The sequence below is a fragment of the Apodemus sylvaticus genome, chromosome 18, assembly GCF_947179515.1.
Source record: "Apodemus sylvaticus chromosome 18, mApoSyl1.1, whole genome shotgun sequence".
NCBI lineage: Eukaryota > Metazoa > Chordata > Mammalia > Rodentia > Muridae > Apodemus > Apodemus sylvaticus.
This window is the reverse complement of record NC_067489.1, coordinates 62,373,068-62,400,762: the sequence shown is the minus strand read 5'-3', so window position 1 is coordinate 62,400,762 and position 27,695 is coordinate 62,373,068. Positions and strand designations below refer to the sequence as shown.

General features: G+C 43.9%; 1 protein-coding gene across 1 annotated transcript in view; it reads left to right on the top strand.

Moving 5' to 3' along the window:
* Klhl2 (kelch like family member 2) overlaps positions 1 to 27,695 on the top strand; it is a 117,004-nt gene that overhangs the window by 42,881 nt on the left and 46,428 nt on the right. The gene's annotated exons all lie outside the window — the stretch shown is intronic.

Below are 27,695 nucleotides of genomic sequence, written 5' to 3'. Positions count from 1 at the left end.
ACTGGGAGGCCTGGTTCCGTTCTGTAAAGCTCTCCTTTAGAGGGGAAGGGGTATCTCTTTAGCTCAGGGGTACCCTGGTTTATAAAATCCTTATAGCCAACTGGAAAGGCTGTGTTTTGGAAGGACATTTGGAAATAAAACTCAGGAAAGCGAGCCTCCCTTTTGCAACAAGTAGTTTTCAGTGAACCCTGGAATAAAGCTTTATAGATGAATGTGTATCAAACTTCTCTTTACTGTGTTTTGATTATTTTTGTCTGTCCAGTTCAGTGTGTTCTAAGGAGAGGGGCAGTGCGGTGGGGGTGTCTGGTGGCCTCAGGATGGTTACACTGAAGGAGAAGTGGTTACTTGGTGAGACTGATCTGAGCACTGTGTTCTTCTGGTGGGGAGAATCCTTGTGCCTCTGGGATTGTGTGTTTCACTGAAGACTCTCAGTGCTTTAGGATGCTGCGGGCCAGCGGTCATCCTGTCAGCTGGGGACTGAACGAGACGTTTTACCCTGTTTCTTCTGACTTCTAGCTTGAGTTCCCTCTTCCCCACTGTCTCCTTATTGTACACACTTGAGGCCCTATGATAGCTATTTGAGGTGAAGGTTGTTAACTGAGTCAGAATGAGGGAATGAGTAATTTGAAGATTTCACTCCAAAGAAGGAAGTCTCTTCTGTATTATATAAGCAATAGGGCTATTTCAAGTTTCCTTGATTTTGATTCCCCCCCCCCCCCCCCCCCGCCCCCTTGGTATTACTGTGGGTTTTTTTTGCTTTTTGTTGTTGTTTTTTTTGTTTTTTGTTTTTGTTTTGTTTTGTTTTGTTTTGTTTTGTTTGTTAGATATTTTAAAACTTTAGTTTGGCTGTTTTGTTTCTTATATTTCAAAGTTGGTGAAAAATTTGAGCTAGACAACTTGAATTTTTAAAGAGAGCTAAAAGGGAAGTGATTTTTCATCCTTCTTTAGTTTCTGCCTTTCTTCTAACTGGCTGAAATGTGCTGCCACATGTCTGGATTTCTTTAGCTGACTTTGTAAATATTATAAATATAGAGAACAGAGAAAACAAACCTGCAGCCTACAGTTCGGTGGCTTTTAAACATCTGCAAGTCACAGACACCTTGGAGCCGCCAAGCTTCTCCTAAGGGCAGGCACAGAAGACTGTGGGAACTTTTTATACTTGCAGAAGGTCTGTGGAGGTTTTGCTCCTTCCTCTCTGCTTTAAGAACTCCTAGCAAGCCAAGCGTTGCGGAGCATGCCTGTGACTTCACGTAGGATTCGTGGGTGTGGTACTAGTGGGCGGTTCTCAACCTTCCTAATGCTGGGACCCTTTGAGACAGTTCCTGATGTTGTGGGACCCCCCCAACCATAAGATTATTTTGTTACTACTTCATAACTGGAATTTTGTTACTGTTATGAACTGCAGGGTAAATGTCTGATATGCAAGATAGATATCTAATATGCAACCTACAGGTTGAGACCTGTTCCACGAGGGAGGCTAAATGGGAGGATCATGAGTTCAAGGCTTCCGAGGGGTGAGGGGGACCCTGCAGGTAGGTGTCAATGTGCACGGTGATCTGAGAAGAGATGAGAAGGAAAACCTTGTTCAGATTGACTTCGTCAGCTTGAATCAGACTTCAACGAGTCTGATGCTCCTTGAAGTTCATTGTTAGCATATTTAATCCAGAGTATAACATGGGAGAAAGATTCCAGGCAACAGTCATTCCTATTCCAGGGATACAGAAAAGCTTAAGGTGTGCCGACTTAGAAACTCCTGGACAAAGTGCATGTGACCATGCGGGCGGGCTCTATAGCTAAAAGGTGCAGACTCTGATGTGGCCCTTGACCAGGACAGCATAGAGGTCAGCAGGCCATAAAGTACGTGTGACATCTCCCCTCAGGGTGGGGTTAACTGGGAGCTAAAGATAATGATGCAGGAAGTGTTGGGGTTCTGGAGTTGCCCACAAACCACATAAGACATGAATCTCAGTCAGACAGGGATGATTTAGAGAACTCGCACCCTAAGACCAACGAGCAAGGCCGAAGCTCAGAATTTGGGGGCTGAAGCTACGGCCCCAAGCATTTCTCAGGGCTGGCTTATAAGGGAGAAAACCACAGTGAGCTCCTGTGCGGGTGCAGGAAGTGCTGCCGGGTGGTCAGCTCTGACTCAGCCTACTCGGGCTAGCTAGACAAAACAGCTCTGACCCTTATTCTGATTGGCTCTTGGTGGAGCTTTCGGTCGTTGAATTTCTCAAGCTTAACAAACCTCAGCATACAGAATATAAGAGGGTGTGTAGTCAGCTCAGAACAGAAGACCCTGCTCTGAGCCAAGTAATGTTTCGGTGTCAGTGTCTGGCAGGCGTGTTACAGCAACAATATGAAATAGCTGGTAGGCATTGCCACAAAATGGCTGCGGCTGTGGTGGGGGGCAGGGCTCAACAGGAAGGAGAGTCAGGGCCAAGCATTCTAGGGAATTTAGGTCTGCCTCCACAGATGCCGAAAAGGTCACCAGGTCCGAAACAATATCCACTTGCAGCCTTCTGGGTGGGAAAACAGGTATTTCAGCTCCTCTACCGAGGAGAGGAACCCCTATCCCCCCAACTCCCCACCCTGGTGTTTAATCTTGCTGGTTGGTTTCCTTAGTGATCTGTTGGCATGAGGGACATTTGTGCTTCCAGTGGGGAGGGGCATAGTGAAACCCTATCTCAAAATTTAGAAAAAAATAAGTATATGATTGTGTACATGTGCTGGTATATGCACCATCCTGCATATCAAGAGATTTTATTTGTGTGTGTATACATGTGTATATACACGTGTGTGTGTGTGTGTGTGTGTGTGTGTGTGTGTGTGTACACGGGCCAGAGGCAGGCATTGAACAGCTTGTGTGTCACTCTCCACCTTATTCTTTGGAGGCATAGTCTCTCCCTGAACCTGGAACCTGCATTTTTTTTTGTTTAATCTGGGATCCAGCAATCCACTCACAGACCCTTCTCAGCGCTGGTGCTGTAGAAATGCATGAGGCATTCCCGGCCTCCTTGGGAATGGGCCTTGGGGTCCAAGCTCTGTTAATCATGCTTTCACACCAAGAATCTCCCATGGAGCCTGGAGCTTACTGATTCCACTGGTTTGAGTGGCCAGCAAGCCTCAGAGGTCGGCCCTTCTGGTATTGTTGCTCTAGCGCTGGAATTATGCGTGGACTGTGCTATTCCCCACATCTAGATGGCTTGCCCTTCCTCAGATATTGACTAGGGATATATAGTCCCATTGTAGAACTCTTGCCTTTAATGTGCAAGACCCTGGATTAGATCTGGGTATCACCAAAGGGAAAAGAAACTATCTTTATAACAGAAACGAAAATTTCTCATATATTTCACAGATATTAGCATATTTTGGAGACTAAAACATTTCAAGTTCTTTCACCATTTCTTCCTTTGTTAAATTTATAATTTTGTTCCATACATTTTGACTTTTCAGCTTCAGGGTATGTTTGGCTTGCTAAAAGTAGGTGTTTTTCACCTAATGTAAGTGTGAAAATCAAAAATAAAAATGAAGTGTGAAAAACAAAAGATGATAATAAATAGTGCCGGTATAAACAAGTGCTCATTCACACACCGATGCGGCGAGCATTCATCTCCAGGTCTCACTGCGTTACAGTGCTCTCAATGTGAGGGGGACTTAAAGTGCTGTCTGATAGCTTCAGATGGAGGAATCGTAAGCAATTCATGAAGCTTACATGTTGCATCAGCAGGAGTTGTCTCCGATGAGAATATCTCATTTCTTCAGGAAATGGAACAGAATTGAAAACGAGCATTTTTCACGAGAGCTTTAATATCAGTTCTTGGTAATAAACACATTAATGTTCAGGGGGATCACAGTGCTGTGGAAGTCCACCATGATGTGCCCATGTCACTGGTATAAACTAGATTGTATTTGAAGTGCTGCAAAATTGTTTTCCGTGTGTGTGTGTGTGTGTGTGTGTGTGTGTGTGTGGTGTGGTGCGGATGGAGACGGAAGGACTCATGTTCTACCAGGTCTGCTGGCCACTGAAGCATTGAAGGGAATGGAATAGTAGCTCAGCAGGTTCCAGGGCGTCTCATAGTCTCTTCGGTCTCTGTAGGCATCAGATAGGCCTATGGTGCCTACATACACATGCCAGCAGACATGCAAAATAAAAATAAATTTTTAAAAATATTTTTTAAAAATGTTAAGTAAGTTGCTTACATCAATGAAAGGCCATTAAAGTCAAGGCATCACTGATCAGATATTTTATTTTAAGCAAAAATGTATAGCTATAAGATTGTATATCAGTCTTTTGTTTTTAAACTAAAAGTCTTTTGTTTTTGTGATCACCGGATGGAGACCTCCATGTTTCGCTGCATAGCCATGGCATAAACGGCATCAACTGTAATTTTCCAGTTTAAATATTTTCCTTACTCTTGAGAATTCTTCTCATGTGTACAATGAAATATGATCATATCCGCTCCTACTGCCTGCCTCTAACTCTGCTCCTGTCCCCTCAGGGCAGTCCCCTCCTGACTCCAGGTCTCTTGTGGTCACTGTGAGAATGGAGGCACTTAGAAAGAAAGCGCAGTGCAGTCTCTGAGTTATTCAGTTCCTGTGGCTGGGGCATCTGACTCGATTCTTTTCTTCATCCTCACACACTGATGTAGTCACTCTGAGTCAATCGAGATTGTTTTCGTAGAAACTGCTTTTTATGTTTGCGCGTCTTTTGGTTATATGTATATATTTAAATTATGTTATTTCAGTTGTTGTAAACAGGGGAGTAAACCCAACATGTATGAGCTGGCAAAGTGCATCTTAGCTGGAGGAACAGAGTGTGTAACCATGTACAGGGTGCACTTTACCGAGGGCCCGGGAAGTCTTGGTGAATAGGTGGATAGATCACTTGAGGTTTGGTAAGGGTGCTTTTGGTTTTTAAGTTTCTTATATGCATAGACATTGAAATAAAATTCTCATTAGGTGAATGTTTTAAAAATGAACTTTTTTTTTTTTGAGACGGAATCACATTATGTAGCCTTTGCTGTCCTTAAACTCAGAGATCCACCTGAGTCTCCCTTCAGAGTGCAGGATTAAGACAGGCTTCCCCATGCCCAGTCATTAAAAATGGACATTGGCGACAGCCCTGCGACAGGCTGGAGAGGTGGCTCAGAGGTTAGGAGCGCTGACTGTTCCTTCAGAGGACTGGGTTCTGTTCTTGACACCCACGTGGCAGTAGAGCCATCTGTCGCTCCAGTCCCGGGGGATCTGACACTTTCTTCTGGCCGCCACGGGCACTGCCCACACACGCTCCCAGGCATATGCGCAGACAGAATACCCATACACATATGTTTTTTTTTTTAATCGTAAAAATTCTAAACAGGAACAAAATGTCAGCAGACATTGATGGACATGCTAAGCACACAGTCCTGGGCTAGAGAAATGAACAGAGAACAAATCACGGCAGTGTTTATGTCCCTTTGGACGGGACTTAACTGTCCTGAGGCCAGTTTCCTTAACTTTCTAGGCCTTATTTTTGCGGGGGATAATGCTATTCTCCCCACTGTAAGAGCTTGTGAAACTTGTTGATGACTTGCTTATGTCACTAGGAGACTAGCGAAAATCTGTTGAGATATTTGAGACATAAATGACTAGGGGGGAGTAGGAACACTGACTTATGGGACTTCTGTTTAAACTTGCAACAACATGTGGTCTAAAGTTAAAATAAGGAGTAATGGCAAATTCAGACTTGAAAGACTTTACAGGGGCCATGGTATTATGAGTCTTGTGGTAATGATGATGGTAGAAAAACTGGTGGTGCTGATGATGGTGATGATGGTGGAGGTGATGGTAGGGTGGTGATGATGATAGTGGTGGTGGTGTTGATAGTGGTGATGGTGGTGGTGGTAGAGGTGATAGTGGTGGTAGTAGAGGTAATGGTGGTGGAGGAGGTGGTGGTGTTGGTAGAGGTGGTGGTGTTGATGGTGGTGGTGATGGTGGTAAAGATGATGGTGGTGATGGTGGTGATGGTGATGGTGTTGGTGTTGGTGATGGTAGTAGAGGTGGTGGTGGTGATGGTGTTATGGTGGTGATGGTGGTGGTGGTAGAGGTGAGGGTGGTGATGGTGGTAATAGTGGCGATGGTGTTGGTGTTGGTGATAGTGGTGGTGATGGTGGTGATGGTAACTGTGGTGATGGTGGTGGTGATTGTGGTGATGGTGATGATGGTAGTGATGATAGTGGTGGTAGATGATTATTGAAATGGCAGAGGAGATGATTATGGTAGTGGTGGAGGAGGTGTTATTTGTGATGATGATGGAGGAGGTAATACTGATAATGGTGTTGCTAGAGGAGGTGATGTTTGTGATGGTGGTGGTGGAGGTGGTGGTGATGTTGCTAATAGTGTTGGTGATGATGGGGGAGGTGATATTGATAATGGTGTTAGTAGAAGAGGTAGTGTTGATGGTGATGGTGATAGTGAAAAAGATTATGTTGGTAGTGATAGAGAAAACTATGGTGGTGGTGGTGATGATGATGGTGGTGGTGGTGGCGATGCTGCTGCTGGTGGTGCCCTTTGTAGTAATGGTAGAAATGGAAGTAGTGGTTTAGGAGGTGAGCATGGTGGAGGTGGTGGTGATGGTAGACATGATGGCGGATGTGGAAATGGGAGAAGTGGTAGTGAGGATGTGGTGATAATGATTGTACCTCCCGGTCCTTGACGGGTTACTGTTGTGTGAATGTGGCTTCAATCCTATAGTGTCTATATTCTAGATTATCTATAAAGAGATTTGGTTAAGGATAGGAGATTTCCGTGAAATGCCAAGCATGTTGGGATTGTGGAGTGCCTATTCCTATAGGGGACGTGGAGGTCAAGCCCAAGATCTGGGATGTAGCTGGTGATGCTTAGGTGTGGTAAGTACAGTGTGCTTAGGGGAGCACACTCAGCTATAGGCTGAGTTTATCACAGTCCAGTCCGGACACACTGATTTGGAGTTTCGTTAACTTGGCCATCTTGGGCAGGATTGGTCTCTGGCTAAATAGGACTTCAGTTCCCTGGAAGACGAGTGTTCTAGGATTTGAATGTGGACTGGTATACTGGCTAGTTTTGTGTGTCAACTTGACACAGGCTGGAGTTATCACAGAGAAAGGAGCTTCAGTTGGGGAAGTGCCTCCATGAGATCCAGCTGTGGGGCATTTTCTCGATTAGTGATCAAGTCGGGAGGGCCCCTTGTGGGTGGTGCCACCTTTGGGCTGGTGCTCTTGGGTTCTATAAGAGAGCAGGCTGAGCAAGCCAGGGGAAGCAAGCCAGTAAGAAACATCCCTCTATGGACTCTGCATCAGCTCCTGCTTCCTGACCTGCTTGAGTTCCAGTCCTGACTTCCTTTAGTGATGAACATCAATGCAGAAGTGTAAGCTCAATAACCCCTTTCCTCCCCAACTTGCTTCTTGGTCATGATGTTTGTGCAGGAAGAGAAACCCTGACTAAGACAACTGGGCTGGTTATCCGTTGGGTTAGGGTTGCTAACTACCACAGCTAACTATCCTGCATATGGCTTGCACCTTGTCTTTCTGAAGTCTGAGCTGTTGACCTCGAACAGTTGTTTTTCCACAGCCAGTATTGATTTGAGGAATCTCAGTTTTCAGTCAATCATTTATTAAACATTTTTGGAGTATTTGTTGTGTGCTAAACAGTTTTCTCTCTACAGACAACTCAGTGTCAGGGAGATAAAGTCCCAGTCTGGAAAGCCTTTATGTCGTTGTAGAGGAAGGGAGAGGCGAAACAAGCAAGAAGCCCTCAGATGAGCCAGGTAGTTTTATGTTGTTACCGAGCTCTGAGGAGGGCTCGCTTGAGGAGGGCTCGCTTGAACGACAGCAGAATGGAGAGAGGTAAGGAGTTACGCAGAGGTGAGGGCAGAGGCTGTCTGACCACCAGGGACAGCGATGGCTGAGAGGAGGAAGCTTGGCAGGTCCAAGGCCCGGGAAGTAAAAGGTGATTAATTTTTTGTTTGTTTGCTTGTCTGTTTTGCGCTTTTGGGACAGAGTCTCTCCACATAGCCGTTGGCTGGCTCAGAACTCACTGTGTAAGCCAGGCTGGCCTCTGCCTCTGAGTGCTGGGATTAAAGGCGTGTGCCACCATGCCCAACATAAGGAGATTATTGTCTGAGGAGAATATATTATAGAAAGAGTGGAGAAAGATGATATTGGGAAGGTCAATAGATCCAGATGAAGCGATTCCACTTTAGTGAGGAGGGAGGACTTATTTCATTTGTAGGACATTAGACATTACTGCCTCCTTCCAGTTGCTATGTGGAAGATGGATTGTAGATGTAGTCGTGAAAGGTGGGAGGTAATTTATTTTTATTTATGTATTTAAGCGCTTGTGTGCATGTATATCTGTGCACTACATGCATGCCTGTTACCCAAGGAGGTCAGAAGGGAGTGTCCGATCCCCTGGGTCGAGTCATGGGCAGTTGCAGTCCACCTCGTGGGAAGAGTGCCATCTCCAGTTCAGGAGGTCATTTACGTATCTGCTGAGCTAGGCCAACTGCATGAAGTGCTGAGTCAGGGTTAGATTTGGGAGGTGCTTGGAGGTAGGGCCAGTGCTGTTGGTGTTTGTCTCCAGGCTGATAAAGATTTACCAGGAATAGCGTGAGCAGTGGAGCAGACCATCAGATGGTCAAGTCATGAGATGGGGCTACATTTTGGGGTAGTGGAGACTGGAGATAGTAGTCCATTTTTGGTAACGCTGAGTTTGACTGCTGAAGCGCTGTTGAGGGACATTGATGGGGTTTGATTCTGTCCTGGGAAAGGATCGTATTTCACATCCTGAGCCCCCAGGTGCTGTGTAAGTCACTGCATAGGGAACAGAAGAACAGAAAAGAATGAAAGACAACCAGCGGCCACCGTCTGGAGTAGGCTATAGTTTGCATGAGCAGAGCCAGAGTATGAGCCAGGTGTATAGCGGGACGCTAGGTGTGTGCTAGCTTTAGAGCAGCGAGTCCTCTGAGGAGGGACACGGGGTGTTTGTGACAGGTCAGGAGCGTGGACAGCGAGCTGACGTTGAGTGGGGCAGCATGCTCGGCGTGAGTGTGATTACCCAGCGGTTTAGCTCAGCCTCAGGTCATGCTGATTATCTGGTGTCTTGTCTGATTAGTGCTTTCTGCCCTCAGAATGATCTGGGGGGCGGGGGAGGGGATGGTGCGCGGCAGGGTCATACGAGTGGATAATGACCCTGAAAAGCTCTTTGGGTGTGATGTTAAGAATGAGAACTTGATTGGCGTGGGTTGGGGAGCTTGCGGAGATCACAGACTGCCCATCTGAAGCGTTTTGCTCTGAGATCTAAGAGAAGTGTGCCGGTTGAAGGGATGAGGAGGGCAATGGAGGGGATGTTTCTCGTTTATTTCTTTTCTTTTCTTTTCTCTTCTCTTCTCTTCTCTTCTCTTCTCTTCTCTTCTCTTCTCTTCTCTTCTTTTTCTTTTCTTTCTTTTTTTTCAAGACAGGGTTTCTCTGTGTAGCCCTGGCTGTCCTGGAACTCACTCTGTAGACCAGGCTGGCCTCGAACTCAGAAATCCACCTGACTCTGCCTCCCAAGTGCTGGGATTAAAGGCGTGTGTCACCACTGCTCCATGAGGAACTGTTTCTTGATGTCAGTGTTGAAGAGCAAGTTTCTCCAACAGAGTAACTGGTAGAAAAGCCGAGGCTGGTGCTAACAGAGAGAGAGAGAGAGAGAGAGAGAGAGAGAGAGAGGGAGGGAGAGAGAGGGAGAGAGAGAGAAGACAGAGAGAGAGAGAGAGAGAGAGGAGAGAGACAGAGAGAGACAGAGAGAGACAGAGAGAGAAGGAGAGAAGAGGGGGGAGAGAGACAGAGGGGGGGAGAGGGAGAGGGAGACAGAGAGACAGATAGACAGGTGGGGGAGAGGGAGGGAGGGAGAGAGAAGGGAATGACTGGGAAGCTTTGACAAAGCTAACAAAAGTTAAGACCTGAAACCATTTACACGGATTTACCTGGAACAGCACAGAGAGCGTTGTTCTGCCGTTGAACCAGAGGGAGTCCAGACGTGCCTACAGGTTTAATTGGCTGGTGGTTAGATCCAAGGCTAGATGTCCTGTCAGCCTGCCTGCGTTTGTGAAGATGGGGATGGTGGGAAGTTACCAGCAGAGATGAAGACAGGGAAAGTGGCAGAGACTAGCAGTGCTCAGTCATCGACATGGAAAGGACAAAGGTGAATTTGCTTACGAAGCACAGTAAGTAGACGTCCCCTGTTGTGAGCTCACTGGAGATTTGCAGTCACGAGATGATGTGATTCGCTTTAGTCACAGTCAGCCATTTTCATGTAGAGATGGAGCTTGTAGCTATTGCCATGAACGGCTGTAGAAGAAACCACAGCAGATGGGGACAGGGTTGCGTCACCTAGGCTGGGCTGAGTGATGAGGTGTGTCCCATGTTTCTGTCATCCTTCCAGATTATTGCAGTCTAGGAGATAGTTAATGGAGAGGAAATGGAGAGAAACAGGGAGGACTTGGTTGTCCGATCTCCGGTTACAGCGGCCCGCTTCAGAAATGTTTGATTATGTTTTTGCTCTCTCTGGAACTGTATACCTTCAGACCCCGTCAGAAGTTGTGTGGTAGAGGAGAATCATGATTTAGGTTTTATAACCTATGGCAGATGAGTAGCAGTGACTTATGTCACTGGATAATTCCACAAGGAGCGTGAGAGGATGTGAGAGTCAAGGAAACTGGGTTCAGAAGGAAGGAAATACCGATGGGGATTGACAGCTGATGGGGATTGACAGCTGCCCGTCATGAAACACTGCTGTCTCTTATGTATGGATGGTAATCAGTTAGCGAGATAATTTCTGTAAGTCATCATAAGAAATGAGAAAGTTCTATTCACCTCTAAAGACTATTAAGTAGATTGGGAAATAGTTTCTAGAAAGTTTCCATGTTCTGTGAACCTTTTGAGTTGTAAATTGCAATGTAAAAGTCCTCCGTGGAATGCGAACTTACCTGGGCTATGGGCGGAAAACTTTAATAAATAGGAGTAGGTCTGTGACTGAATTTTTACTAACTCTGCATAAACACATTATTCTTTGGGTGTGTTTTCTGTTAACATTTTTTTTTTTAATCCCAGACTGCGGTATCGCATTATTGTTTATTGTGTATGTGTATATGTATGAGGTCATGCCACAGTGCACATGTGGTCAGAGGACAGGATTTGAGAGTCTGTTTCCACCTTTCACCGTGTGGGGCCCAGGGAATGAATCTCCAGGCTTGGTAGCAATGTCTTCAGGTCTGTCTCCCCAGCCCCTCCATACTGCATTCTTCTGGGTACATTTCTAACATGGAGGTGTTCAATATGGGGTTGCTTGACCACCAGGGTAGCGTGAGCACTCGGTAGTGATCCAGGGAGGACGTTTTCTTTCAGGGAACAGACATGCAGGTGGACCCTTGCGAAATGGGTAGCACTGAAGAGGACATCAGAGCAACAGCTGGACCTGTCTCAGGAGTCCTCAGTCTGATTCTTGGCTTTTGGGGTTAGAAATGGTTTCATTAGCTCCTTTGGGGTCCATTGGGTTCTTGGAAAGTAGATCGACTAAGGCTTAGTGAGAATTAAAAGATTAATACATGAGCTTTGGTAACCTTATTTTCAGTGCACCCACAGGTATTTCTGTGAAGTGTAATATATGTTTGTATTATGTAACGTGCACCATTATAGTTAGTTTCATGGTGGGATTTGTAATGAGAGAATTAGGTGGGGAGCATAGATCCCAGGGAGAAGAGGTACTTGTCAGAGATGAAGAGGAGATGGGGAGAGCCCTGGTGAACCCATGTGCTTCACACAGTATGTGCTTCACACAGTGTGTATGTGTACTGAGCGCTCACCGTGAGACCCAGAGCCCCGACCTTTCCCAGGCTGACCATGGAAGACCTTAAACAGTTGCTCTTCACATAATTGCTTACTTAATTACTTAGTTTACCAAGTTGGTAGCTATGCTTTTCCCCTCTGGGCATCGGTGGATATAGATTGCTAGCTCTACCTATCAGCTACGGTGGGTCATTAAGGTAGTGATTCTCAACTAGGGGGCCCTTGAATTTTGAGTTCTTCTGATATTCCTAGCGGAGATTTAATACTGTGGAGATTTAAACTGTTAAAAATGCCATATATTGATTATGGGCTGGCCTCCCCCTTATCACTTATGCTGAGGATTGAACCCTTAACCTCAGGAGCATATCAGGCAAGCAATTAGGATCGAACTGTGTCTCCAACTGCTTGGTTATGTTTTGGGCGTACTGAAAAGTCCCTGCCCAGGTCTGCCCCCTACCAGGACCCTTTGGTCGTCTCAGTAGGGTGACCTTCCTTCCTTCACAGTGGGGTTAAGTTTAGAAGTTGCTCAAGTACCACGGGAGTGGGAAGTTCATTAGGAGACTTAGCTTCTAGGTGAACAGGAGCATCTGCTGAGTGGTTTTGTTAAGTGTCCTTAGTGGCCTCTTAGGGCATTATCACTTAAGAGTATAATGCTGCGTGTTTAAACGACAGCTGAACAACTCAGAAAAATAATAATAAGCCCTTAGAGCAACTCTCTGCAAGAAAACTCCATGGGCCAATGGACCCTGCTAATTATCATATGATCATTCACAGCTTAAGTCCTGAATTACCATTAGCTTCAAGAATAGATTTGAGTAGGGCATTAACCTTTTTGTCTTCTCAGCCATTAAGTGAAGCCAATAATGTCTTGCCACATCACGGGAATACTGTAAAAATACACTAGTTAAAGCTTACAAAAATATTTTTAAAGCTTCATGAATATTGAGCAGAAATAAGAAATGGCCATCAATACAAAGACAAGACTGAGGAAGATGAGGAACTCATTGTGATTGTCCGGCATCACTGGGTGCCTTTTTGACACCTTATATTCTGAATAATTTATTGTTTTTGATGCATTTATTGTGGGTGTTCTTGTTAATTTGAGTTTGACTTAGAGTTGAGATAAAACTCTTTGAGTGGTTGCTGTACCAGGATGTATATTTGATTTATAACAACCTATTCCTTTGATTTGATGCATAATGACTGGAGAAAAGTATTATTTCTCCCAGCACTGCATGTGATGGGCTATTGCCTTCCACTTATGTTCTGTTTTACTGTGTGATAGAAGATAACCTCCCTTATTAGATGATGTGTCTAGAAAGCATAATTGAAAACTTGAAAAAAAAATACATAAAAATCCCTTGGACAGTCCCTCAGAGCTAAAGCTCTCCGCTGCAGCTGCTCATCAATGAGGTTGTGTCAGTGATAGGGGTTACCCTATATTCCAGTATTCAGTAATCTCCTAACATATTTTGTCCATTGTATCAAGATAGAACACAAGTAGTTTTAGTATTATCCAAAGGCAGAAAAGCTTAAATTATTTATAATTAAGTAGTTTTGATGTTGTGTCTTACTCTGGGGATGTTTGATTTTGGTTGAATGTTTGTGCAGCTAGACCATTCCAGGTAAGTTGTGTTTTATTCCATATAAATTAGGAGTATAGAGCACATAAAAATATTGTTTAAGTTTGGTCTGGAAAGGCTGTTGTCATCAACTAGTTGGAGGAACTTGAAACTTTGGCATAATAACATCTTATAGAACTAGGTGAGTTTAAGCCTTGATGTATGCTAGGTGTTTGTCAGGGGCACAGATGGATATTTTGGAAGCTTTGGTAATTAACTTTCTTGTGGCTTTGTGTCATTAAAGCACACAGTCTTTCAAGGTGTCTATGTGACTGAATCATTGTGAGACTAATGTTTTCAATAGCTTCATGTGGTACATAAAAGACATTTATCTCAGGGAACAAAGTGGCTTAACCCTGATTAAGACATTGCAACAATATAACAAAATTGCAAAAATGATAACAATCTCGTAATCGTTTGAACAATGTTGAAAATATAGCAATAAAATGCCTCAGCAGACAGAGCCTTTCACAGTCTTTGATATTTGCTTCCTGTTGTCTAGGTATGGAGCCTGTAGATAGCAACATTTGCACTAATGTAGGTGCGTTTACCCACAGTTTGTCTCTCCAATCAGGCTTAGTGGCTAAGAGGGCCTGAAATTCAATTATTTGTGGACCTGGCATGTTAAGTTTGAGATCAGACAAATTTTTGTAAAGCCTAGCATTATTGCTGTACGTGTTTTAAAACTAGTCTGACCTTTCAAACCTTGATATCTTAGACCCATTAGGAAGTTAAGAAAATTCCTATGCTTTAGATAATCTGTTTGATTCTGGAATCTGTATTGTGAAAACCCGAATACATCACTAACTAACATGTATTCGTGATGTTGGTGGTCTGGTGTGTGTGTGTGTGTGTGTGTGTGCGTGTGTGTGTGTGCGCGCGCGCGTGCACATGTGCTCACAGTATGTGTTTGTGTGGCGTGTGTGTAGACATCAGAGGTTGACACTGAGGTCTTCCTTTATGGTTTTTATAGGACAGGGTTTCTTATTGAACCTGGAGTTTACCAATTGGCCAGACTGTGCAGCTCACCCCTAAGATCTCTCTGACTCCACTTCCCAAGGCTTAGATTTTAGGCGTGTGCCCAGCTTCTTACTGTGGGTGCTGTGGGTCCGAGTTCTGCTCTTCATGTTTGCGCAGTAAGCATTTTACCCAGTGAGTCAATTTTCCAACCCCAATTAGTGTTTTAAGTGACTGTTTGTGAATGCTAGGGTGAAAATTTTTTTTTTGTTACATAACTACATTTGATGTTTTTGTTTTGATTTGTTATAAATTTTGGGTTCTACGAGACAGGATCACGATTTTCCATTATAAACAAATTGGATAGTACAGCTTATGAAAGCCATCCATTAACTTTTGGCTACTGTCCAGTGTGTGCTTTGTTTTGTCTTTTGATGGTGATAAAGGGCCTATGGACACAGCTAACCACTGAGCTACCTCCTTAGATCTCAGTGTTGATTTTCAGGACTGATGGATGGCCTTTTCCTTAGTGAGGTATGATTCAGAGTTTAACCATATAGTTTGCAGAGTTTTAGTAAGGGCAGATACTTAGGACCCATGTGACACTGAGAACTTGAACTTGCATCTTTCTAATAAAGGTTGCACCTGTTCCCAGCCCACAGATGTGATTTCTATGAGAATTGTTTCAGCTGCTTTGAACTTTATATAAGCAGAAGCATCCACTGTGTGCCTGAGGGGGGTGTGCCCGAGGGGTATGCCTTCTACCCAACACTGGAGTACTGTGAGCTTCATCTAGGTGGTCTTTCCAGTCTGTTTCTTCTTTTCTGCTAAGTGCACCTTTATATGCATTGACTATGATATGGTGTGTTGATAAGCACGCAGTTTAAGAGTTTGCGGTGTTATAAAAAGACTTAAAGAGCTTTGATGGGACACGTGGAGCCTAACAAATACACGCTGCAATTAATTGCATGTCCGGGGTCAGCCAAGCTTTCAGTAAGATGGGTGGATTTAATTTCCTATAAAGTACAGTCTTATTTGATGTTTTTTCCTCCTTAGGTGGTTTGCTATGTATTCTATTTTTTCTCTAGCAATAATTTGATCTTACTGTCTTTTTTTTATGTCTCACATTAGCTTTGAGACACCAAGTTGGGAGGTGGTTGTCTGAATATTTAATGCAGAGAGGGTTCAGAGGACAGATGTAGTTTCTTATGAAAAATACCCTGCAGCTGTCAAGTAGCTGTTTCCCCTCCTTTTCAAAAATAAAAAAAGTGTGTGTGTATGTGTGTGTGTGTGTGTGTGTGTGTGTGTGTGTGTGTGTGTGTGTGTGTGTGTGAGAGAGAGAGAGAGAGAGAGAGAGAGAGAGAGAGAGAGAGAAAGCTCTGGAGCATGAATGTGGAGGCCAACAGACTACCTCATATGTCAGTCACCCTTAGGAACACCATCTGCCTCCTGAGTGACACAGGTGTCTCATTGGCCTGCAGCTCATCAGCTAGAATAGACCGGCCAGGAGAGTTGGCTGCTGAGTCCCAGGCATCCTCCTGTCTCAGCCTTCCCATCAGCTCTGGGATAACAAGAGCGTGTACTGAGCCTGGTGTTTTTTTGTTTGTTTTGTTTTGCTCTTTTGAGACAGGATCTCTCTATGTGGACCTGGTTGTCCTTGAACTCACTCTGTAGACCAGGCTGACCTCATCACAGCAATCCGCCTTGTCACTGCCTTGAGTGCAGGCCTCACAAGCATGCCCCACCATTCCTGCCTCTGGCATTTTTCTGTGGGATTGGGGGATGAACTCAGTCCTCATGTTTATAAGGCAAGAACTTGACCAACTGATCGATCTCACCAGCCCCTAAAATAGTTCAAGGGTTGAGATTATATTGTTTATATATATCTATGTCCCTGTTTTGATTTAGTGTTGTTTCTAAGGATATAAAACAACAAAGATTAGCCCTGTCTAAAACTTCCAAGATTTCCATTAGAAAAGAAAACAAAACTGTGTGTGATTTAGACAGGAGAGCACTCGGAGAGCATGAGCAGGCAGATCCCTGGGTGTGAGGCCAGCCCACACTTAGCATGGGCTGAGTAGACACCGAGTTCCAGGCAATCCAGGACCACATGTGGAACTTGGGTGTTACAAAAAAAAGAAAAGAAGAGAAGAGAATAGAAGAGAAGAAAAGAAAAGAAAAAGAAAGGAAGGAAAAGAGGAGGGGGAGGGGAGGGGATGATGGGAGGGGGAAAAGAATGCAGGTGTAGAAGAAAGGTCAAGGAGAAGGAGGGAGGAGAGAAGGAAGATCAGGAAGAGGAGAAAAGGGCGAATGTAATAAAGCAATCACTGCCCACGAGGAACTCTCTGAATTACTTCCCCCAGTGTAGGGAATGATTGCCAAGGCAGCGAGGCCATGGAGATAAATTATTCTGACAATTATATTTGGCATTTAATTTGGCAGTTGTTATCCACGGTTGTAAAGGTGCCCGTGCTCCACCTTTGAGAGGCAAGAGAGTCCTTAGTTCTTCATCTGAAGACACCTCTTGTACCAGTGTCCTTTGAGTAACTTAAACATGCCTTGTAAGATTTTAATGTTTTCGAGGCAGCTTTCGCGGTCTCCTGGGGGCACATCTGCTTTCTGCTTCCCTTCTTAGACACTGAAGTGGTTCCTCAGCCTGCCACTGTCACTGAGCAGGTCTCACTCTGTTGGTTTATTGGTGACAGGCTGGCTTTGAACTCACAGCGTGGTTTATGATAATCCTTTTTTTTTCTTTTGGTTGTTCTTCCAGAGGACCTGGGTTCAATTTTTTTAAATTTTTTTTCATTTATTGAAAAGGGAAGTAAAGGAAAGTAAAAAACACTTTATGATAAAATTAAAGATTTACATGGAAAATATTTCAGATAAACACATTAAAATTGACAATTTTCATGGAAAATTAAAGAGTAAAGTGGTAGACATGTAAAACATTACTAAATTAATTGGAATATGGGATAGAAACATTTTCTTATAGGATTGAAGATTTATGTGGAAAATATTTTTCTACGATAACCTTTAACCGCTCACCCTCTTTCTCCCCCTCCTAAGTGATGTGCACTGCCTCACCTGCCCAGCTTTATGCGGTGCTGGGGATTGAACTCCGAGCCTCTACAGACAGCCGCATTTATCGCCCTAAATTATGTTCTTGGAAAGGTGGATAGGAACTTTGTGGTAGTCTATTTTTCAGTTATTTGAGAGATTCTAAAGGTATGGAAAGGAAGAATTTCAAAGGAGCTAATGTAGACCCAGAAGGCGGATTTGATTGTGGGGCACACGGCTGTGTTTTCTGTGTGCTGGAAGCAGAGGCCAGAGGCAGAGGCTCAGTGTGACCAGACAGCATGACCCTGTCCCCAAGCCAAAAGCAATGGAAACAAACACACCCAAGCACAGCACATGCAACTTTAGAGGCTTTTTCCATGTTTGTTTTCAGGTAAGCTCTCTTGTTACTCAGGTCGATCTCAAACGTGTGATCCTCCTGTCTCAGCTCCTGAGTGTCAGGATTATCCATGTTTATGTTTTCTCATTTGTAGTGACAACGTATGGAGGCAGTGCTGATGTCAATGAGACAAAAGTATAGCGGTTTCTAGACGGGGGTAATAGGATCAAAGACTGGTTCTAAAGCAAGGGGCCGCTGGGTTTCCGTATCTCAGCTGCTTGGTCAAGCACGGACCGAGTTGAGTTTTTACAACATCCTGGACAGTGGAATATTTTACAAACGAGAAAATTGTGGCACAGGAGAGCTCAGGTTTTCCAGGACCACATATCTACTGTGGAATGATTCTAGATTCAAGGCCAGAGTGCTCTGGGTAAACTGTGGCATGGTGTCCATCCGATATTCTTCTCAGTTCCTGTTCCTGATGCTCTTCGGAGCACAGTGACTGTCTGGTTAATATCTGCAACTCCTCACTCCCAGCCACAGTCTGTCCATGGCTGTGGAGTTTGGGGTTTGAAGACCTCTTAAAGGCAGTAGTTCTGGGGTGAAGGGAGCTGTGAGTGTCCCCACTAAATAGATGGAAGACAGTAAAATAACACAGTCCCAGTTAGCATTTAAGCTTCAGGGTGGCTGGTGGGTTTGTCTCATTTATTCATGTCTGTATCTCTGGGATCTAGCTTACGAATTATTACAGAGCTGGGTGTCTGTTACAAATTTGTTAAGTGAATAATAAGTCATTATTAAATGAATAAATGCTCACGAGTTCTTGAGAATGAATAGAAGTTAAGTCACCAAGTCATCCTCACCACATGAGAAGGAAGCCTGAAGGGCAGGGTCCCTGAGTCTCAGGCTATGAGCCTGGGCAGGACGCTGCCGAGAGTGAGGCGGTGGGACAGGAGAAGGATCCTGGCGGAGATTGTGGCAGGAGCGGGCTTGTTACTAACATATATTAATTAGGGCTAATGGTGGTTTCGTTTTAAGGATATTTGATCAGAAAGTCTAAATGACATGAAACAATCTCTTCTTGTGAATGAAGAGAACGGATCCTAGTGCTTCTCTGTCATGAGATTGAATCCATGTCTTGGATCCATGTCTTGGATTAGAGACAGTGGTAGTGATCATGGGTCAGGCTCTGTGTAGAGTGCTGGGTATGTTTTCAGCGATGCTGCAAGCAGGTAAGTGTTGTCTGCATGGTGTGACTGGGCCACTCAGGGAAGCCTTAGGTTGCAAAAGATGGACTTAGCAGCTATAAAAAGGACACGTGGGCTGGGTGGGGCGGAACTTTGAGACTGCCTGGAGACAACACTGCCCCTCAGGTTTTCTTCCCAGCTCCTGATTATACCACAGGAAAGTCCATCAACCACTGGCCTATTCTGTTAAAGAGTCTTTCTCTCTCTTTCTTAAAATTTTAAATGTCTCTGGCAAAACTTGTTTGTAATATTAGCTATGATGTGAACTAATTGAAAAAGGGGTTTGAACCCTGCTACTGGTAAATATCTCAAGTGATGGAGCTTGGGTTAAGGGCGTGTTGGATAGAGGGAGTCAAGGTAGGTGTGTTTTAGGGGTGGCAAGTTACGGGTGGGTGCTTAGAGCAGAGGGCTGTTTCCTGGTTGCTGGGCTGCATGCAGTTCTGAGAGGAAGAAATGTGACTAAGATGCTGGCAGGGTGCCAGAGACACACACTTCCTGATTGTAAACTGCAAGGTAGGTGTAAGTCCTGCGTCCCCCACAAGAGGAAGGGCAGGCTTCCTGTTTCTTTCCTGTACCCACCATGGTCTCAGGAGTCAGGTGGTAGTGCTGCACAGTGGTGCTGTGGTTTAAAACCATCTCAAGTCTGTAAATGAGCATTGAGTTGAGAAAACAGCCCTGTAGAGTATTAGAGTCTGGTAACTGGGTACGGATTTCAGAATGCTCCTGGAAAGTGCTGATTTTTATCTCACAATGAGGTGTGTGTGTGTGTGTCCATGTATGCGCATCTATGAGCACATGTATAGAAATCAAAACTCAACATGTTGGGTGTCTTTCTCAAGTCACTTTTCATCTTATTTATTTATCTAGTTGTTAATTTGAGACAAAGTCTTTCCCGGAGCCTGAGCTCACCCACCCAGCTAAACCAGCCAACTGTAGGAGCCTCCTGCCTCCCTCCCCAGGGCTGAGATGGGAGGTGCATGTGCTCTAGGGGATTAAACTCCAGTCCTCATGCTTAGCAAATTTTTTTGTCCACTGAATTATTTTTCCAAATGCCCACAATGAGAGTCTTACAATTTCTTCACGTGTGGTGATGATGTCATCTCTCTGTTCGTGCCCTTGGGCAGCTATTTCCATGTTCGCTTCCAGGTTTCTGAGATAAACATAAGAGTGTTGGCACATTAATCAAGGCCTGCACTTTGGTAGTACATTTGTGAGTTTACAGTGGCCGAGCTGAGCTGACAATTTCACATTCAAGTTTTCTTAGGTATTGGACTATCTATAGCTGTATCTAAAACTATACTCTATATCATATAGATACTACACACACACACACACACACACACATATATATATTATATGTATAGTATAATATGATATATACTACATGTATATACTACTACATATAGTATGTATAATATATACTATATGTATAGTATATATATAGATACTACATATATACTACATGTATGTAGTCATGTATGTAGTATCTATAGATAGATATAAATATATGTATATTTATATAGATACTATATAAAAGGTACCGAGAACCTTTTGTAGTCTCTTCTTCATAAACAGACTGCCAGTGGCTAAGGATCTGAAAGGCATACTGTATACATTATTTCCCCCTGGGTGGAGTGAATGCCCAAACTGAAAATACACTACAGAGTCTAATAGCCAGCCAGAAGAAGTGTGCTTGTCTGAGCAAAGCGACGTGCATGTAATTTGTTGGCGTGTCACCGTGAGCTGGGCTGGAAGCAGCTGACTTGAAAGTCTGCCGCTGGTGAAAGGGGTGCTCATTGTTTGGCTTGGCCGCCTTCTTGTCTAGTGTTGTACTTGTCTTTGCTAATCAGTGCTTCTTTATTCATTGTGGAATTCTTCTCCTGAACTATAGCCGACTATAGCCTTTAATTTGTCTTGCCGAGTTTGAAATTAGCATATGTAAGTGAAAATTTTTTATTTCTAAAATGATAGCATTTGAAGTCAGGCTTGCTTAATTAGCTGCCCAGATCTTCTACTTCATCTGACCGAAGAGGATCCTAAGAGTGCTGCCTGTGGAGAATTGAATATAAATGCCTCCCTCAAGCCCCTAGGGAGTGGCGTTGTTAGGAGGTGTGGCCTCGGGGAAGGTGTAGCTTGTTGGAGAAGGTGTGTGACTCCTGATGGACTTTGAAGGCTCCAATCCCGATGTAGAACTCTCAGCTCTTCTGCTTGCATGCAGAAGTTCTACATCAAGTTCTTACCAATTGATGATAATTGACTAAACCTCTGAAATGCTAAGATACTGCCCAGTGATGGAAGGCCTTGGACACCTGTGATACTTGGAAATCAGGCCAAAGTTGGGTAGTCAGATGAGGGTGTGGCCAAGGTTCACGGGGGGGGGGGGGGGGGGAAGCTCACTTCTTCAGGGCTCCCCACTTACTGCTTGTTGGCTAGAGTTCTCAAGGTCGAGAAAGGTGTTCTTCCACTTGCACAGTAGTGGAAGTATTATTACTTTTTTAAAAAGTAATAATACGTGACCATTCAAATGCATAGCTATTAGAACAGGAAGAAAACTTTACAAATAAATAGAAAACTTTTATACTGCTACTAACTGAAGATAGTCCCCAAAAATAGTTGTGGTAATTCTTTCTAGATCCATCTTTGTGTTTAAACACACACACACACACACACACACACACACACACACACACGGAGGGAAAAGACAGAACCCAGAGAAATGGGTCAGTGGCATTTGTTGCTTTTCCAGAGGACACAGTTCAATTCCCAGTACTGCTGTAATTTGGCTAACACCCTCTTCTGAACGCCACACACCTGCTATTACATGTGTATACCCCACATAGACATGCATAATTAAAAAAAAATAGAATTCCAAGCAGTAAGCCAATATGAGTCCATTTTCTCTTAGTTTAAGGCCAGCCTGGTCTAAATTGTGAGCTCTAGGCAGCCAGTAAAACCCTGTCTCAAAAAATAAGGATACCATACAGTATATTCTGCTTAGAAATTAGTTATTGTGATATGTTAGGTAGGAGCGTGGCAGGTCAGGGTAGGGTGCTCTGTGGTCTCTTCAATGAAGGGAACCAGTGAGCTCCGGAGCTGGTCACTATGGTGATGGTCACTATGGTGATGGCCACTATAGGGGTGGCTTAAGTACAAGGTCAGGCCCAGGCTGAAAGGATTTTGAGGTGGGACCAAAGAAATGTCACGTGCAAATACATTCCCCCAAATAGTGAGCACAGTCCTGATTAAGAAGCAGTTCAAGTTGCATTATCTTAACACACAGTAACAAACTGATCCATTCCAGTGGATGGCTTTCTGTGGCATGTGGGGGTATTCATTCATTCATTCATTCATTCATTCATTCATATAGATCCAGCATGGATAAAACCGATCGAATCTTACAGCTATAGAATTTACACTCCCTAGCGAGATAGACAGCCAACACAGGGACTGAGGCATAAGAACAATTTGGCTCACGTTGTATAAATGCTCTTTGTAACTGTGAAGGACCGAGCCAGCAGTGACAGTACCAGGGCGCAGTACTGCCAGGACCGAGCAGAAGGCGAGGCCGTAGGAAGGGGCAGTCCTTGCTCACTCCACACACCCAGGGGGAATGTCTCTGCTTAGAGAGCGTGGCTTTCCTCTGGATACACACCCCATGAGATGTAGTCACTCTCTGTCCTGTCACTCAGATCTGCGGGAAGTCACAGCTGCTCTCTTTGATGTTGCAGAGTATACTGAGGATCTTACGATGCTTTCTGCTTTTGGGTTATTTTTCTCAGTTTCAGGACTGATACCACCGAAGTGGGAGTAAATGGAAATTTTCTATTAGATAAACGAGAGACATCTGAGAGGTTATTGTATCCGTGTATTTCCACTTTTGTATGAGGTACAACTGGGGCTGGTGATCTGGCTCAGTAGAGCATTTCCTTTCTTGGATGAGGTTTTCCATTTGAGCCCAATTCTCCCTCCCCAACCAAACCAAAATGAAACAAAAAAATAAAGCAAAACAAAACCCAAAAACCCACCCTCAAAACGATGTTCTACTGCCTCTTAACTCTAGGACAGTGGTGTTCAACCTGTGGGTTACAGCCTCTTTGAGGGTCAAATATCAGCTCTGATGCTTATCAGATACTTATGATTCGTTAACAGTAGCAAAGTTAGTTACAAAGTAGCAACAAAATAATTTTATGGTTGTGGGGGAGTCAGCAAAACATGAGAAACTGTATTAAAGGGTCGAAGTATTAGGAAGGTTGAGAACCACTTGTCTAGAAAGTTAAAAACATATTTTAGAAACATAAATCTACTTGTTGGATCTTTTAGTAAGTTCTGTGCATTGTCTTAGAGATAGTGTCTCACTGTGAAGCGCTGGCTGGCCTGGAAATCAGAGATCTGCCAGCTTCTGTCTCCTCAGTGTTGGGGTTAAAGGTATCTGTGCCACTCCTGACCATGACTAGATATTTTTATCTGAAATGACTTCTTAGGTGTTGAAGGTGCCACACCCTTGGGATCTTACCTCTAAGACAGAAGGAAGACAAGCTCGAAGCTGATGGTGCAGTGAGATCCTGCCTCAAAAGAAACTTTTTTTTTTATACTTCTGGGTACTTTCTGTCTTGAAACTATTAATACAGTTTACCTAACACAGAAGAAGATAAGCCCTGGTGTTATGATAGCCCACGTACCCTTTCATTGACATGTAAAATCACACTGAGTATTGCAAAATGAGACAGTAAATGTGATCTCAGAAATCAGTCTTTTCCAAAAGACAACCCCTTGCATGTTATCCTCAGGATTCTGCCATGTTCAGTATTATAAATCCTAATAAATTTTTTAATTTCTTTCTGTACAGTGGCTTAATCTTGCTTAAATGGACTTATGTAAGAGTACTTATATAATTCAAATAAATAGAAGTGACCTTTAAATGCACTCCTGTTAGTTTATATTTTTTAATATAATATCTTATTGATTCTTTGAAAATTTCATGCAGTGTAGCTTGACCATATTCCCTGTATTGCCCCTAACTACTCCTAGGTCCGTCCCCACGGCTGAGACCTCCCAGCTTTGTATCCAGTTTTTTAATTCAGTAACCCATTGAGCCACAATGGTCCACAGCATTGTTTTAAAGATGTGTGTGTGTGTCTGTGTGTGTGTGTCTTTGCCTGTGTGGGTGTCCACAGAGGCCAGCAGAGTGTTGGATTCCTGGAACCATTGTGAGCTCCCCACCACGGGTACTGGAGACTGAATTCTAGTCATTAGAAGAGCAAGCGTTTTTAACCACTGAACACGGAATGTCTATGTGCTATCTGGAATAGTTACTCACCCCACCTTGGTTGATACTATTCGCACATCAGGCTTGTCTTGTCTCTGTATCCTATGTATGGCCTTAGGTGAGTTACACAGCTTCTCCAGGGCTCTGTATTAACATTATCTCTGTATTGTCATTCTGTATAATGAGGATAATGAGGTGTTATTGCCCCCCCCCCCCCCGCCAGCTCTCTGCCTGTCCTGGTACTCATGAAATGGAAGCTGCTCTGAGAGTGCGCTTATTGAGTGGTTGTGTTTAGCACTGTGATGAAAAGGATAGTGTGGGATATTCAGAAATTACGCACACATTTCCATTCTGTACCTAGAGACGGGACTGAAAGTCTTGGAATGGGAAACCAAAGAGTTGGCCAGCTATATTCTATCTCCCTTGTCCCAGGGCGTGGCCACATGACTTAGACATCTTCTTTAACCCCTCTTGACTTTGGACTCTGTGAGGCAGATCAGAAGCCTGGGTGATTGGAGCCTAGGGTACAGGGCCCCAAGCTTTCTGCTAACTGAATGGTTCTGGTAACAGGGTGTGGTTCATTTGATATCTTAAATTTTGTTATGTTTTAGCCAGTTGTTTAAGTGATTCAAAGGTGGTATGTCTTGATGTGGCTATAGCTACTTTTACTGCTGATATCATGAGTGACTCGTTGGCACCAGATGCCATGTTGACAAGCTGGGATAGTAATTTTTTGTTTGTTTTGAGGCTGCATGTAATTAATTACATAGTTATGAGTGGTCATAAGTAGACGTCCATCACAAAACTAAGTATGGATTTACTAGCAAGATAAAAATAGTAACCGGGTGTGGTGGCGCACGCTTGTAATCCCAGCACTTGGGAGGCAGAGGCAGGTGGATTTGAGTTCGAGGCCGGCCTGGTCCACAGAGTGAGTTCCAGGATAGCCAGGGCTACACAGAGAAACTCTGTCTTGAAAAATCAAAAAAAAAATTAATAAACATGTTTTATACAGTTGATACACATGTTCAACACGTTTTTCAAGCCTATAAAAATAATGAACTCATATATAAAAAATATCCAGGTAGACTGTCCTCTGCTTTCAGACACTTGTATAGACTTACACTTTATAATTTTAATGATTTTTCAATCTTCTAATGGGTTAGCGCTGCACTTCTTAATGAATTACATTAAAACCAGTAAAGCAGATAAATAAAAATCAAACTGGAGAGAGGGCTCAGCACAAGGTTTGTTGTGTGTCCAGGCGCATGGGAGGACAGATTCCAAAACCATGCAACAAACAGACATCTGGTGTCTGACTGTGACCCTGGCCGGGAGGGGGGTGGCAGAGAGAGGAGTTGAGACCGATAGCTTCTAGGGTAGCCAAGAAAGTGAGAATCTCAGATTTAGGAAGAGACCCTGACCCAAAATAACAAGCTAAGAAAGATAAAGGGGAGTACCTGGACCCTCTTGTGGCCACTGTGTGCAAGCATGCGCGCGTGTGCAAACACACACACACACACACACACACACACACACACACGAAAGGAATGTAGGCTTTAAAAGTTTTAAAGGTGTGTGTGTGTGTGTGTGTAAAATGCCTATGAAAATAGATAAACTGCTTACTGATTTTTTTCACTTGAGAATATATTGTAGACACTCTCCATTTGTATAGTTTTGTTGTGCAGGGTGTTCCATTGAAGGGTGGGAACAGTTATTATTTAAGTAGTCTCTGTGTGACTCAGGCCCCCGCCCCCCACTTCCACTTTTACCCACGATCACACTGAAGTGGGCCTCTTCTCCTGAGGAGCCTGTGAGAAGCCAGTGAACCGGTGGGCCCAGATGCTGAGTCAGAGGATATATGTGCCTTGGCAGTTTGGGCTGAACTAAACAAACTGTTCTTCGAGTCCGTTCCCCAGGCCTGTACCCCCACCAGTGTGTAAGCAAGTTGGTTTCTTTCTTCTCAGCCACTTTCTCCTCCCGCCGGCTGTGTTATCAGTATCAGTATGGAACCTACTGAAAAGCACCGTGTCATTGCTGGGAAAAACGGTCAGATGGGTGATTGTTACAGTTTATTTGTATAAATTCCAGAGAATGAATATTACACTGAAGGCCGCTTTCTAAACCGTGTATGTTTGCTAAATTAAATAGTTGTGTTGCTAAGTGTCTTGGAAGGTATTTTATGTTGCTTCAGAGCACAATTATACCAAGCATAGAAAATCCTTTCAGTGTGAACACGATCAGCCAATTAAAGCCTTCTGTGGAGAGTCATTCTCTCAATGCAGCAAACTACACTCTGTACACGATGCAGAAGGTTTGCCTATAACCACCTCATCTATGTGTCCTTCACATGTTGGTTTACTTCTGTTATCTTTACATGTTCTTTCTGTGTTTTCAGAGAAAATGGAAGTTAATAGACTGGGGCTCAATCACAATGAGGCATCTTAGTCTTTAATTTTGATAGTTGCTACTGTTCCTGTATAGCACCAGTGTACACATGCACACACACAGCCTCCACATCCCGGAGTGGAGTGGAACCCTCAATACTTTGTGTAGGGAAGTAGGGTAGTTGGTGATCACCCCCACCCCACCCCGCCCCAAAGAAACCTGTTCTTTTTCTCCACATTGGTCTTATTACCTAGACATGGAAAATCACAAGAGATATCGTCAGTTGTTTTTGTCTTGAGCTGCAGTGTAATGCATATTAAAGTAATACTGCTTTCTTCCCACACATCCTACATTGATCTGCATCCCAGCCTTTCCAAAGCTCCTCAAGGAACTGAGAAGGTTGTTTTTCATGCTAATGTACTCGTCTCTAAAAATGTTTATTCTAATAGTTGATTTGGGTGGCAGGGGGGTGGCCTTCATAAGAACAGCAGGAATTTCATGACTTTTTAAATAAGTTTTTCTCCTTATTTTGACTTTCAAATATGGTGACAGCATCCTAGTTCCTTTGCAGAGAAAAACATTTGCGATTTTGACCTATTTGTTAGGTACAGAAGGGATGGTGGTCGTATTACAACAATTGAAGTTAACTTGTGACTTAACACAAATACACGTTTTAACACTGTCAGGCCATTACCTTGTATGTATTACTTCTTAGCATACGTATTACATTCTAGAGAGATTGTCTGCTTGTAGCTTGAGACTTATGCTGAATTTGAAATTGTTTGGTGTGTGTCCACCCCCCACCCCCCGCCCCTCCTCTGTCTCCCAGGCAAAGTAGGTTGTTACGTTAGTCAGTAGGACTTCGTGCCTTCTATGAATGTATTTTCTTGTTTATGTGTCTCTGGGCCCGTCGCTTTGCCAGTCCTGAAGTCAGTGACTCTGTACACTAAGGGAAGAAAGCTGAAACACAGCACTCCCTGGCAT